The following is a 16173-nucleotide window of genomic DNA, read 5'->3' as shown; positions in this document are numbered from 1 at the left end:
CTTGCCGATCATCGGGCAAGTCAACCAAAGTCCATACTTTGTTCTCATACATGGATCCCATCTCAGATTTCATGGCCTCAAGCCATTTTGCGGAATCTGGGCTCACCATCGCTTCTTCATAGTTCGTAGGTTCGTCATGGTCAAGTAGCATGACCTCCAGAACAGGATACCGTACCACTTTGGTGTGGATCTCACTCTGGTTTACCTACGAGATTCGGTAGTAACTTGATCTGAAGTTACATGATCATCATCATTAGCTTCCTCACTAATTGGTGTAGTAGTCACAGGAACAGATTTCTGTGATGAACTACTTTCCAATAAGGGAGAAGGTACAATTACCTTATCAAGTTCTACTTTCCTCCCACTCACTTCTTTCGAGAGAACCTCCTTCTCTAGAAAGGATTCATTCTTAGCAATGAATGTCTTGCCTTTGGATCTGTGATAAAAGGTGTACCCAACAGTAACTTTTTGGGTATCCTATGAAGACACACTTTTCCAATTTGGGTTTGAGCTTATCAGGATGAAACTTTTTCACATAAGCATTGCAACCCCAAACTTTAAGAAACGGCAACTTTGGTTTCTTGCCAAACCACAGTTCATACAGTGTCGTCTCAACAGATTTAGATGGTGCCCTTTTAACGTGAATGCAGCTGTCTCTAATGCATAACCCCAAAACGACAGTGGTAGATCGGTAAGAGACATCATAGATTGCACTATATCCAATAAAGTATGGTTATGACGTTCGGACACACCATTATGCTGTGGTGTTCCATGTGGCATGAGTTTGTGAAACTATTCCACATTGTTTTAATTGAAGACCAAACTCGTAACTCAAATATTTGTCTCCGCGATCAGATCGTAGAAACTTTATTTTCTTGTCACGATGATTTTCCACTTCACTCTGAAATTCTTTGAACTTTTCAAATGTTTTAGACTTATGTTTCATCAAGTAGATATACCCATATCTGCTCAAATCATCTGTGAAGTTCAGAAAATAACGATACTTGCCGTGAGCCTTAACACTCATCGAACCGCATACATCAGTATGTATTATTTCCAATAAGTCAGTTGCTCGCTCCGGAGAACGGAGTCTTAGTCATCTTACCCATGAGGCATGGTTTGCAAGCATCAAGTGATTCATAATCAAGTGATTCCAAAATCCCATCAGCATGGAGTTTCTTCATGCGCTTTACACCAATATAACCTAAATGGCAGTGCTACAAATAAGTTGCACTATCATTATTAACTTTGCATCTTTTGGTTTCAATATTATGATTATGTGTATCACTATGATCGAGATCCAACGAACTATTTTCATTGGGTGTGTAACCATATAAGGTTTTATTCATGTAAACAGAACAACAATTTATTCTCTTACTTAAATGAATAACCGTATTACAATAAACATGATCAAATCATATTCATGCTTAATGAAAACACCAAATAACACTTATTCAGGTTCAACACTAATGCCGAAAGTATAGGGAGTGTGCGATGATGATCATATCAATCTTAGAACCACTTCCAACACACATCGTCACTTCACCCTTAACTAGTCTCTGTTTATTCTGCAACTCCCGCTTCGAGTTACTAATCTTAGCAACTGAACTAGTATCAAATACTGAGGGGTTGCTATAAACACTAGTAAAGTACACATCAATAACATGTATATCAAATATACTTATGTTCACTTTGCCATCCTTCTTATCTGCCAATCACTTGGGGTAGTTCCGCTTCCAGTGACCAATCCATTTGCAGTAGAAACACTTAGTCTCAGGCTTAGGACCAGACTTGGGCTTCTTCACTTGAGCAGCAACTTGCTTGCTGTTCTTCTTGAAGTTCCCCTTCTTCCCTCTTCCCTTTTCTTGAAACTAGTGGTCTTGTCTACCATCAACACTTGATGTTTTTTCTCGATTTCTACCTTCGTCAGTTTCCGCATTACGAAGAGCTTGGGAATCGTTTCCGTTATCCCTTGCATATCATAGTTCATCACGAAGTTCTACTAACTTGGTGATGGTGACTAGAGAATTCTGTCAATCACTATCTTATTTGGAAGATTAACTCCCACTTGATTCAAGCGATTGTAGTACTCAGACAATCTGGGCACATGCTCACTAGTTGAGCGATTCTCCTCCATCTTTTATCTATAGAACTTGTTGGAGACTTCATATCTCTCAACTCGGGTATTTGCTTGAAATATTAACTTCAACTCCTGGAACATCTCATATGCTCCATGACGTTCAAAACGTCTTTGAAGTCCCGATTCTAAGCCATTAAGCATGGTGCACTAAACTATCAAGTAGTCATCATATTGAGCTAGCCAAACGTTCATAACGTCTGCATCTGCTCCTGCAATAGGTCTGTCACCTAGCGGTGCATCAAGGACATAATTCTTCTGTGCAGCAATGAGGATAAACCTCAGATCACGGATCCAATCCGCATCATTGCTACTAACATCTTTCAACACAATTTCCTCTAGGAACATATCAAAATAAACACAGGGAAGCAACAACGCGAGCTATTGATCTACAACATAATTTGCAAAATACTACTAGGACTAAGTTCATGATAAATTTAAGTTCAATTAATCATATTACTTAAGAACTCCCACTTAGATAGACATCCCTCTAATCCTCTAAGTGATTACGTGATCCAAATCAACTAAACCATGTCCGATCATCACGTGAGATGGAGTAGTTTCATTGGTGAACATCACTATGTTGATCATATCTACTATATGATTCACGCTCGACCTTTCGGTCTCCGTGTTCCGAGGCCATATCTGTATATGCTTGGCTCGTCAAGTATAACCTGAGTATTCCGCGTGTGCAACTGTTTTGCACCCGTTGTATTTGAACGTAGAGCCTATCACACCCGATCATCACGTGGTGTCTCAGCACGAAGAACTTTCGCAATGGTGCATACTCAGGGAGAACACTTCTTGATAATTAGTGAGAGATCATCTTATAATGCCACCGTCAATCTAAGCAAGATAAGATGCATAAAAGATAAACATCACATGCAATCAATATAAGTGATATGATATGGCCATCATCATCTTGTGCTTGTGATCTCCATCTTCGAAGCACCGTCGTGATCACCATCGTCATCGGCGCGACACCTTGATCTCCATCGTAGCATCGTTGTCGTCTCGCCAATCTTATGCTTCCACGACTATCACTACCGCTTAGTGATAAAGTAAAGCATTACAGCGCGATTGCATTGCATACAATAAAGCGACAACCATATGGCTCCTGCCAGTTGCCGATAACTCGGTTACAAAACATGATCATCTCATACAATAAAATTTAGCATCATGTCTTGACCATATCACATCACAACATTCCCTGCAAAAACAAGTTAGATGTTCTCTACTTTGTTGTTGCAAGTTTTACGTGGCTGCTACGGGCTTAAGCAAGAACCAATCTTACCTATGCATCAAAACCACAACGATAGTTTGTCAAGTTGGTGCTGTTTTAACCTTCGCAAGGACCGGGCGTAGCCACACTCGGTTCAACTAAAGTTGGAGAAACTGTCACCCGCTAGCCACCTTTGTGCAAAGCACGTCGGGAGAACCGGTCTCGCGTAAGCGTACGCGTAATGTCGGTCCGGGCCGCTTCGTCCAACAATACCGCTGAACCAAAGTATGACATGCTGGTAAGTAGTATGACTTATATCGCCCACAACTCACTTGTGTTCTACTCGTGCATATAACATCAACACATAAAACCTAGGCTCGGATGCCACTGTTGGGGAACGTAGTAATTTCAAAAAAATTCCTACGCACACACAAGATCATGGTGATGCATAGCAACGAGAGGGGAGAGTGTGATCTACGTACCCTTGTAGACCGACAGCGGAAGCGTTGTGACAACGCGGTTGATGTAGTCGTACGTCTTCATGATCTGACCGATCCAAGCACCGTTACTCCGGCACCTCCGAGTTCTTGGCACACGTTCAGCTCGATGACGATCCCCGGGCTCCGATCCAGCAAAGCGTCGGGGAGGAGTTCCGTCAGCACGACGGCGTGGTGACGATCTTGATGTTCTACTATCGCAGGGCTTCGCCTAAGCACCGCTACAATATGACCGAGGTGAAATATGGTGGAGGGGGGCACCGCACACGGCTAAGGAACGATCACGAAGATCAACTTGTGTGTCTAGAGGTACCCCCCTGCCCCCGTATATAAAGGAGCAAGGGGGAGGGGGCGGCCGGCCTAGAAGGGGGCGTGCCAAGGGGAGTCCTACTCCCACTGGGAGTAGGACTCCTTCCTTCCTTGTTGGAGTAGGAGAAGGGGAAAGAGGGGGAGAGGAAGAAGGAAAAGGGGGCTGCGCCCCTTGTCCAATTCGGACCAGAGGGGGGGCGCATGCCTCCTTCCTTTTGGCCTCTCTCCTCTATTCCCGTATGGCCCAATAAGGCCCATATACTCCTCGGCGAATTCCCGTAACTCTCCGGTACTCCGAAAAATACCCGAATCACTGGAAACCTTTCCGATGTCCGAATATAGTCGTCCAATATATCGATCTTTACGTCTCGGCCATTTCGAGACTCCTCGTCATGTCCCCGATCTCATCCGGGACTCCAAACTCCTTCGGTACATCAAAACTCATAAACTCATAATATAACTGTCATCGAAACCTTAAGCGTGCGGACCCTACGGTTCGAGAACAATGTAGACATGACCGAGACATGTCTCCGGTCAATAACCAATAGCGGAACCTGGATGCTCATATTGGCTCCTACATATTCTACGAAGATCTTTATCGGTCAAACCGCATAACAACATACGTTGTTCCCTTTGTCATCGGTATGTTACTTGCCCGAGATTCGATCGTCGGTATCTCAATACCTAGTTCAATCTCGTTACCGGCAAGTCTCTTTACTTGTTCCGTAATACATCATCTCACAACTAACTCATTAGTTGCAATGCTTGCAAGGCTTTATGTGATGTGCATTACTGAGAGGGCCCAGAGATACCTCTCCGACAATTGGAGTGACAAATCCTAATCTCGAAATACACCAGCCCAACATGTACCTTTGGAGACACCTGTAGAGCACCTTTATAATCACCCAGTTACATTGTGACGTTTGGTAGCACACAAAGTGTTCCTCCGGCAAACGGGAGTTGCATAATCTCATAGTCATAGGAACATGTATAAGTCATGAAGAAAGCAATAGCAACATACTAAACGATCGGGTGCTAAGCTAATGGAATGGGTCATGTCAATCAGATCATTCACCTAATGATGTGATCCCATTAATCAAATAACAACTCTTTGTCCATGGTTAGGAAACATAACCATCTTTGATTAACGAGCTAGTCAAGTAGAGGCATACTAGTGACACTCTGTTTGTCTATGTATTCACACATGTATTATATTTCCGGTTAATACAATTCTAGCATGAATAATAAACATTTATCATGATATAAGGAAATAAATAATAACTTTATTATTGCCTCTAGGGCATATTTCCTTCACCAAGATGAGGATAATCTTTGTGTTATATGTAATGCTTATGTCCATGAGGACAGATCTCACTTGTTCTTCCAGTGAATTTCAGCTCCAGAGTGTGGAATTACCTTCAGATTGACTGGTCCCAGGGGTCTAATACCCAGGAGTGTGTTTCCAGTGCCAGAACCAGTTTTGGCCACCCTTTTTTCTTTGAAGTGATGCTCACAGCAGCATGGAATATTTGGATCCTCAGAAATGGGAGGATCTTTAGGGGGGAGCAGGCTCGTTTTGCCACTTGGAGGTGCAATTTTATACATGATATCCTTCTTTTGGCTCACAGGCTTAACATTAGCGTTAGAGCTCAACTCATACCTTGGGTCAATGCCCTTCTGTAAATATAGGTTAGCATCAGCTCTTGCCTCGGGTCATGACCCTTTGTAACTATAGGTAAGTATTAGATAGGACTTTTTTTGTTTTGGCACTTTCTCAGTGCTTTGTATTTTGTTGGACCTTCTCTTTTTTTAAATAAAATGGGCTGTGGGGTTTTACCCTACAGTAAATATTCAAAAAAAAAGATGACATGATGTAGAGGGATAGTTTCATGCAATATGATAAAAACCCCATCTTGTTATCCTCGATGGCAATGATACAATACGTGCCTTGCTGCCCCTTCTGTCACTGGGAAAGGACACCGCAAGATCGAACCCAAAGCTAAGCACTTCTCCCATGGCAAGAACAACCAATCTAGTAGGCCAAACCAAACTGATAATTCGGAGAGACTTGCAAAGATAACCAATCATACATAAAAGAATTCAGAGAAGATTCAAATATTATTCATAGATAGACTTGATCATAAACCCACAATTCATCGATCTCAACAAACACACCGCAAAAAGAAGATTACATCGAATATATCTCCACGAGAGAGGGGGAGAACATTGTATTGAGATCCAAAAAGAGAGAAGAAGCCATCTAGCTACTAGCTATGGACCCGTAGGTCTGAAGTAAACTACTCACACTTCATGGGAGGGGCTTCGATGATGATGTAGAAGCCCTCCGTGATTGATGCCCCCTCCGGCGGAGCTCCGGAACAGGCCCCAAGATGGGATCTCGTGGATACAGAAAGTTGCGGCGGTGGAATTAGGTTTTTGGCTCCCTATTTGATCGTTTGGGGGTACGTGGGCATATATAGGAGGAAGAAGTACGTCGGTGGAGCAATAGGGGGCCCACGAGGGTGGGGGCACGTCTGGGGGGTAGGGCGCGCCCCCTACCTTGTGGCCTCCTGTTACATGCCTTGACGTAGGGTCCAAGTCTCCTGAGTTGTATTCGGTGAGAAAATCACGTTCCCGAAGGTTTCATTCCGTTTGGACTCCGTTTGATATTCCTTTTCTTTGAAACCCTAAAACAGGCAAAAACAACAATTCTGGGCTGGGCCTCCGGTTAATAGGTTAGTCCCAAAAATAATATAAAGTGGATAATAAAGCCCAATAATGTCCAAAACAGTAGATAATATAGCATGGAGCAATCAAAAATTATAGATACGTTGGAGACGTATCATAGTGCTTAGGCAAAGCCCTGCGAAGATTGTTCTTCACCAACACCGTCACCGCCCCGTCGTGCTGCCGGAACTCATCTACTACTTCGCCCGTCTTGCTGGATCAAGAAGGCGAGGACGTCATCGAGCTGAACGTGTGCTGAACACGAAGGTGTTGTACGTTCAGTACTTGATCGGGACGGATCGTGAAGGTGTATGACTACATCAACCGCGTTGATAAAACGCTTCCGCTTTCGGTCTATGAGGGTACGTAGACACACTCTCCCCTCTCGTTGCTGTGCATCACCATGATAGATCTTGCGTGTCCGTAGGAAAATTTTGAAATTACTGCGTTCCCTAACAGTGGCATCCGAGCCAGGTCTATGCGTAGATGTTATATGCACGAGTAGAACACAAAGGAGTTGTGGGCGTGGGTATATACATATTTCTTGCTGTCACTAGTTGATTCTTGATTCAACGGTATTGTTGGATGAAGCGGCCCAGACCGACATTACGCGTATGCTTACGCGAGACTGGTTCTACCGACGTGCTTCGCACACAGGTGGCTGGTGGGTGTCAGTTTCTCCAACTTTAGTTGAATCGGATTCAATGAACATGGTTCTTTCTGAAGATCAAAAAGCAATCACTATACCACGTTGTGGTTTTTGATGCGTAGGTAAGAACGGTTCTCGCTCAGCCCGTAGCAGCCACGTAAAACTTGCAACAACAAAGTAGAGGACGTCTAACTTGTTTTTGCAGGGCATGTTGTGATGTGATATGGTCAAGACATGATGCTAAATTTTATTGTATGAGATGATCATGTTTTCTAACAGAGTTATCGACAACTGGCAGGAGCCATATGGTTGTCGCGTTATTTTATGAAATGCAATCGCCATGTAATTGCTTTACTTTATCACTAAGCGGTAGCGATAGTCGTAGAAGCAATAGTTGGCGAGACAAAAACGATGCTTCGATAGAGATCAAGGTGTCAAGCCGGTGACGATGGTGATCATGACAGTGCTTTGGAGATGGAGATCAAAGGCACAAGATGATGATGGCCATATCATATCACTTATATTGATTGCATGTGATGTTTATCCTTTATGCATCTTATTTTGCTTAGTTCGGAGGTAGCATTATAAGATGATCTCTCACTAAATTTCAAGGTATAAGTGTTCTCCCTGAGTATGCACCGTTGCTACAGTTCGTCGTGTCGAGACACCACGTGATGATCGGGTGTGATAAACTCTACGTTCACCTACAACGGGTGCAAGTCAGTTTTGCACAGGCAGAATACTCAGATTAAACTTGACGAGCCTAGCATATGCAGATATGGCCTCGGAACACTGAGACTGAAAGGTCGAGCGTGAATCATATAGTAGATATGATCAATATAGTGATGTTCACCATTGAAAACTACTCCATCTCACGTGATGATCGGACATGGTTTAGTTGATATGGATCACGTGATCACTTAGATGATTAGAGAGATGTCTATCTAAGTGGGAGTTCTTAAGTAATTTCATTAATTGAACTTTAATTTATCATGAACTTAGTACCTGATAGTATTTTGCATGTCTATGTTGTTGTAGATAGATGGCCCGTGCTGTTGTTCCATTGAATTTTAATGCGTTCCTAGAGAAAGCTAAGTTGAAAGATGATGGTGGCAACTACACGGATTGGGTCCATAACTTGAGGATTATCCTCATTGCTACACAAAAGAATTATGTCCTGGAAGCACCGCTAGGTGACAAACCCGCTGCAGGAGCAACGCCAGATGTTGTGAACACCTGGCAGAGCAAAGCTGATGACTACTCGATAGTTCAGTGTGCCATGCTTTACGGCTTAGAACCGGGACTTCAACAACGTTTTGAACGTCATGGAGCATATGAGATGTTCCAGGAGTTGAAGTTAATATTTCAAGCAAATGCCCGAATTGAGAGATATGAAGTATCCAATAAGTTCTACAGCTGCAAGATGGAGGAGAATAGTTCTGTCAGTGAACATATACTCAGAATGTCTGGGTACCACAACCACTTGACTCAGCTTGGAATTAATCTTCCTGATGATAGTGTCATTGACAGAGTTCTTCAATCACTGCCACCAAGCTACAAGAGCTTCGTGATGAACTATAATATGCAAGGGATGGATAAGACAATTCCCGAGCTCTTCGCAATGCTATAGGCTGCGGAGGTAGAAATCAAGAAGGAGCATCAAGTGTTGATGGTCAACAAGACCACCAGTTTCAATAATAAGGACAAAGGGAAGAAGGGGAACCTCAAGAAGAACAACAAGCAAGTTGCTACTCAAGTGAAGAAGCCCAAGTCTGGACCTAAGCCTAAGACTGAGTGCTTCTACTGCAAAGGAACTAGTCACTGGAAGCGGAACTGCCCCAAGTATTTGGCGGATAAGAAGGATGGCAAAGTGAAAGGTATATTTGATATACATGTTATTGATGTGTACCTTACTAATGCTCGCAGTAGTGCCTGGGTATTGTTACTGGTTCTGTTGCTAATGTTTGCAACTCGAAACAGGAGCTACGGATTAAGCGAAGATTGGCTAAGGACGAGGTAATGATGCGCGTGGGAAATGGTTCCAAAGTCGATGTGATCGCCGTCGGCACGCTACCTGTACATCTACCTTTGGGATTAGTTTTAGACCTAAATAATTGTTATTTGGTGCCAGCGTTGAGCATGAACATTATATCTGGATCTTGTTTAATGTGAGACGGTTATTAATTTAAATCAGAGAATAATGGTTGTTCTATTTATATGAGTAATATATTTTATGGTCACGCACCCTTGATGAGAGGTCTATTTTTATTAAATCTTGATAGTAGTAATACACATGTTCATAGTATTGAAGCCAAAAGATGCAGAGTTGATAATGATAGTGCAACTTATTTGTGGCACTGCCGTTTAGGTCATATTGGTGTAAAGCGCATGAAGAAACTCCATTCTGATGGACTTTTGGAATCACTTGATTATGAATCACTTGGTACTTGCGAACCATGCCTCATGGGCAAGATGACTAAAACTCCGTTCTCCGAAACAATGGAGCGAGCAACAGAGTTATTGGAAATCATACATATTGATGTATGTGGTCCAATGAACATTGATGCTCGCGGCGGATATCGTTATTTTCTCACCTTCACAGATGATTTGAGCAGATATAGGTATATCTACTTAATGAAACATAAGTCTGAAACATTTGAAAAGTTCAAAGAATTTCAGAGTGAAGTGGAAAATCATCGTAACAAGATAATCAAGTTTCTACGATCTGATCATGGAGGTGAATATTTGAGTTATGAGTTTGGATTTCATTTGAAACAATGCGGAATAGTTTCGCAACTCACGCCACCTGGAACACCACAATGTAACGGTGTGTCCGAATGTCGTAACCACACTTTATTAGATATGGTGCGATCTATGATGTCTCTCACTGATTTACCGCTATCGTTTTGGGGTTATGCTTTAGAGACGGTTGCATTCACGTTAAATAGGGCACCATCTAAATCCATCAAGACGACACCTTATGAACTGTGGTTTGGCAAGAAACTCAAGTTGTCGTTACTTAAAGTTTGGGGCTGCGATGCTTACGTGAAAAAGCTTCAACCTGATAAGCTCGAACCCAAATCGGAGAAATGTGTCTTCATAGGATACCCAAAGGAGACTGTTGGGGTACACCTTCTATCATAGATCCGAAGGCAAGATATTCGTTGCTAAGAATGGATCCTTTCTAGGGAAGGAGTTTCTCTCGAAAGAAGTGAGTGGGAGGAAAGTAGAACTTGACGAGATAATTGTACCTTCTCCCTTATTGGAAAGTAGTTCATCACTAAAATCAGTTCCAGTGATTCCTACACCGGTAAGTGAGGAAGCCGATGATGATGATCATGAAACTTCTGATCAAGTTACTACCGAACCTCGTAGGTCAACCAGAGTAAGATCCGCACCAGAGTGGTATGGTAATCCTGTTTTGGAAGTCATGTTACTTGATCATGATGAACCTACAAACTATGAGGAAGCGATGATGAGCCCGGATTTCACAAAATGGCTTGAGGCCATGAAATCTGAGATGGGATCCATGTATGAGAACAAAGTATGAACTTTGGTTGACTTGACCGATGATCGACATGCCATAGAGAATAAATGGATCTTCAAGAAGTCTGACGCTGGCGGTAATGTTACTGTCTACAAAGCTCAATTTGTTGCGAAAGGTTTTTGACAAGTTCAAGGAGTTCACTATGATGAGACCTTCTCACCCGTAGCGATGCTTAAGTCCGTCTGAATCATGTTAGCAATTGCCACATTTTATGATTATAAAATTTGGCAAATGGATGTCAAAACTGCATTCCTTAAGGGATATCTTAAAGAAGAGTTGTATATGATGCAACCAGAAGGTTTTGTTGATCCAAAAGGTGCTAACAAAGTGTGCAAGCTCCAGCGATCCATTTATGGACTGGTGCAAGCCTCTCGGAGTTGGAATATACGCTTTGATAGTGTGATCAAAGCATATGGTTTTATACAGACTTTTGGAGAAGTCTGTATTTACAAGAAAGTGAGTGGGAGCTCTGTAGCATTTCTGATATTATATGTAGATGACATATTGTTGATCGGAAATGATATTGAATTTCTGAATAGCATAAAAGGATACTTGAATAAGAATTTTTCAATGAAAGACCTTGGTTAAGCTGCTTATATATTGGGCATCAAGATCTATAGACATAGATCAAGACGCTTAATTGGACTTTCACAAAGCACATACCTTGATAAAGTTTTGAAAAAGTTCAAAATGGATCAAGCCAAGAAAGGGTTCTTGCCTATGTTACAAGGTGTGGAGTTGAGTCAGACTCAATGCCTGACCACTGCAGAAGATAGAGAGAAAATGAAATGTGTTCCCTATGCTTCAGCCATAGGCTCTATCATGTATGCAATGTTGTGTACCAGACCTGATGTGTGCCTTGCTATTAGTTTAGCAGGGAGGTACCAAAGTAATTTAGGAGTGGATCACTAGACAGCGGTCAAGAACATCCTGAAATACCTGAAAAGGACTAAGGATATGTTTCTTGTTTATGGAGGTGATAAAGAGCTCGTCGTAAACAGTTACATTGATGCAAGCTTTGACACTGATCCGGATGACTCTAAGTCATAAACCGGATACGTATTTTTTTAAATGGTGGAGCTGTCATTTGGTGCAGTTCCAAGCAGAGCGTCGTGGCGGGATCTACATGTGAAGCAGAGTACATAGCTGCTTCGGAAGCAGCACATGAAGGAGTCTGGATGAAGGAGTTCATATCTGATCTAGTTGTCATACATAGTGCATCGGGTCTAATGAAAATATATTTTTGACAATACGGGTGCAATTGCCTTGGTAAAGGAATCCAGATTTCACAAGAGAACCAAGCACATCAAGAGATGCTTCAATTCCATCCGCGATCAAGTCAAGGAGGGAGACATGGAGATTTGCAAGATACATACGGATCTGAATGTTGCAGACCCGTTGACTAAGCCTCTCTCACGAGCAAAACATGACCAGCACCAAGGCTCCATGGGTGTTAGAATCATCACAATGTAATCTAGATTATTGACTCTAGTGAAAGTGGACTGAAGGAAATATGTCCTAGAGGCAATAATAAAGTTGTTATTTATATTTCCTTATCCCATGATAAATGTTTATTATTCATGCTAGAATTGTACTAACCGGAAACTTACTACATGTGTGAATACATAGACAAACATAGTGTCACTAGTATGCCTCTACTTGACTAACTCGTTAATCAAAGATGGTTAAGTTTCCTAGCCATGGATAAAGAGTTGTCATTTGATAAACAGGATCACATCATTAGAGAATGATGTGATTGACTTGACCCATCTGTTAGCTTAGCACGTTGATCGTTTAGTTTGTTGCTATTGCTTTCTCCATAACTTATACATGTTCCTATGACTATGAGATCATGCAACTCTCGAATACCGGAGGAACACTTTGTGTGCTATCAAACGTCACAACGTAACTGGGTGATTATAAAGGTGCTCTACAGGTATCTTCGATGGTGTTTGTTGAGTTGGCATAGATCGAGATTAGGATTTGTCACTCCGTCTATCAGAGAGGTATCTCTGGGCCTTCTCGGTAATGTACATCACTATGAACCTTGCAAGCAATGTGACTAATGAGTTAGTTGCGGGATGTTGCATTACGGAACGAGTAAAGAGACTTGTCGGTAACGAGATTGAACTAGGTATTGAGATACCAATGATCGAATCTCGGGCAAGTAACATACCGATGACAAAGGGAACAACATATGTTGTTATGCGGTTCGATCGATAAAGATCTTCGTAGAATATGTAGGAGCCAATATGGGCATCCAGGTTCCGCTATTGGTTATTGACCGGAGAGGTGTCTCGGTCATGTCTACATAGTTCTCGAACCCGTAGGGTCCGCAGGCTTAACGTTCGTTGATGATATAGTACTATATGAGTTATGTATGTTGGTGACTGAATGTTGTTCAGAGTCCCGGATAAGATCACGGACATGACGAGGAACTCTAGAATGGTCCAGAGATAAAGATTGATATATGAGATAATAGTGTTTGGTCTCCGAAAGGGGTTCCGGATGTTTCCCGAAATGTTTGGGTACGATAACACTTTATTTGGGCAAAAGGGAAAAGCCCACAAGGTTTTTGGAAAAGAGCAAAAGGAAAGTTTCGACCCCAAGGCTCAACATATAAATAGAGGGTAGGGCTAGCACCCAAGACACATCAAGAAACACCAAGCCGTGTGCCGGCAACCCCGTGCCCTCTAGTTTATCCCTCGTCATAGTTTTCGTAGTGCTTAGGCGAAGCCCTGCGAAGATTGTTCTTCACCAACACCGTCACCATGCCGTCGTGCTGCCGGAACTCATCTACTACTTCGCCCGTCTTGCTGGATCAAGAAGGCGAGGACGTCATCGAGCTGAACGTGTGCTAAACACGGAGGTGTTGTACGTTCGGTACTTGATCAGGACGGATTGTGAAGGTGTACGACTACATCAACCGCGTTGATAAAACGCTTCCGCTTTCGGTCTATGAGGGTACATAGATACACTCTCCCCTCTCGTTGCTATGCATCACCATGATAGATCTTCCGTGTGCGTAGGAAAATTTTGAAATTACTGTGTTCCCCAACAATGGTTACATTAATATTAAAAATAGTTTTGAGAGAAACTAGAATTGTTTCGGAGTTCCTGGAAGAGTTTCAGGGTTTACTGGGATTTTTTATATAAGTGAGAAATGTTTTCGATGATATTTAATTGATAATAAAAGGCTCTAATATTGATTAGGGGGCTTTTATAATTAATTAAATATCAACAGGTCAAAGAACATAAAAAAGGCCAAGTGGTGGGAGGTGATTGGGCCCTAGGGTCCAATCTACTATATCTAAATAGGAGCCTCCACTACCCTATTTTCCTGCATTCTCGTGCGTCCACGTCTCTATAATTATTTCCAGTTGTTTGATTAACCATGTATGGCTCAGATATGCACTTGATTCCTCCGTGCATGCTACATGCCCCTCCGGTTGACTCCTTCGGGCTTTCCTCAACCCATGGAAGCGGAAGCGGAAGTAAGTCCAATCGATACGTGTGATGTAATCGAAATTGCGAGTCTCCGAAAACTGCTCCTCATAAAATGGTATCCCCGTCTCTCCCGTTCCCTATCTCTCTTCTCCCCACTCGACACTCACGCGACGATGGATGCAGGAGAACCCAACTGCCTATATGGTTTACGACCGCCGTCGACGGTAGAATAGGCGGCTACAGAGGCACGCCCCCTAGCTTGAAGCTAGAGGGGCCCGAATTGGACCCCCTTAAGCCGACGCAAGGGAAGGACTCCTCCGACTTGTGGCGCCCCCTCCCTCTCCTCCAACCTATATATATTAGAGATTTTTGCCACAATTAAACACACAGCTTTGGAGCCTCCTTTAGTTCTCTCGTTCTAGTTGTAACTAGTAAGATGCCCGTACTACGCTACGGGGTCACAAAAGATCAGGTGAAACATTGTTGTTTATTTAAATTATTTCCAAGATCCAATTCATTTCTATGTCCCGCAAAAAAAAGTTCCTAGACATTGATCAAACGATGTTATATTGTTGATAGGTTGGCATCGAGCACAACCAAAAATACTACTTTTGTGTTTGTTATGTCTTTTTTTTTCTCTATGTTCATTGCTTCTGTTGACTTCAGATTCTGCCTATGGGGAGAAACATCCAATTTTTTAAGACACATCCCGAATATTTGTCTCCTGGTTGTCCGTTGTGAACGTTTTCTTTGCATAGACCTGGTTGATGTAAGAAAAGTTATAAGTAGTCAAATACTAATATTTTTGTATATACATACATGTGCACTCACCCCTTCTATATAAATATGATTCAAGAGCATCTTTTACTTTACATTTTGTTTCTTTGTTCCGTACAAAATGTATTGAAAGTGTTGTCCATTCGGTTTTTTGTTTGCCTAAATAACTTTAGACCCCATAAAGGTTTTTTTCCCTTTGTCTAAATATTCTACAAACCCGTTTATGTACATACCAATTTTAGGTGAGAAGGTAGATGAAGCGAGATCTCGAGGGCTGAGAGCATCTCCAGCCGCGTCCCCAGAAAGACCTCCCCAGACGATTTTCTCGTGCTGACGCCGAAAAAACGGCCCAGTCGCGTCCCAGGAGTCCGATTTTCGCCGGCCTGGGCCGAAAACAGCGCCGAAGGACCCAGGCCGAACCCGGCGCGCTGGGGCACCCGGGGGCACCGGGGCGAGCTGTTTTGGCGCGAAAAAGCCGCGGACCAGCCGCGTCAGCGACACGGCGCCTCGTCTTCCCCCAACGGCCTCGGTTCCCACGGGGAATCAGTGGCAAGGCTGCTGCCGGTCAGCCTTACCATTGATTCCTCACGGGCGGCGCGTCACGGGACGGCGCGCCGATGCCTCCCCTCCCTCGCACGCGTTCACACGGGCGCGGCGCGGCTATATAGCCGGTGGCCTCACTCGCCTGTGCCCACACCAGCCCCGCCCCTCGCCGCCGCCCAGCCCCTCCCTCTCCCTCTCTACCTCTCCCGAGCCCGTCGCCATGGCAGAGCGTTTCCCCGGAGACGAGGCGGCGGCCAACGGCTTCGGCCGCCGTTCGCTGCGCGAACAGGAGTCCTGGCTCCTGTTCCAGGCGAACAT

This window comes from Triticum urartu, chromosome 6 (genome assembly GCF_003073215.2).
Source record: "Triticum urartu cultivar G1812 chromosome 6, Tu2.1, whole genome shotgun sequence".
Classification (NCBI taxonomy): Eukaryota; Viridiplantae; Streptophyta; class Magnoliopsida; order Poales; family Poaceae; genus Triticum; species Triticum urartu.
This window is presented reverse-complemented; position numbering follows the sequence as displayed.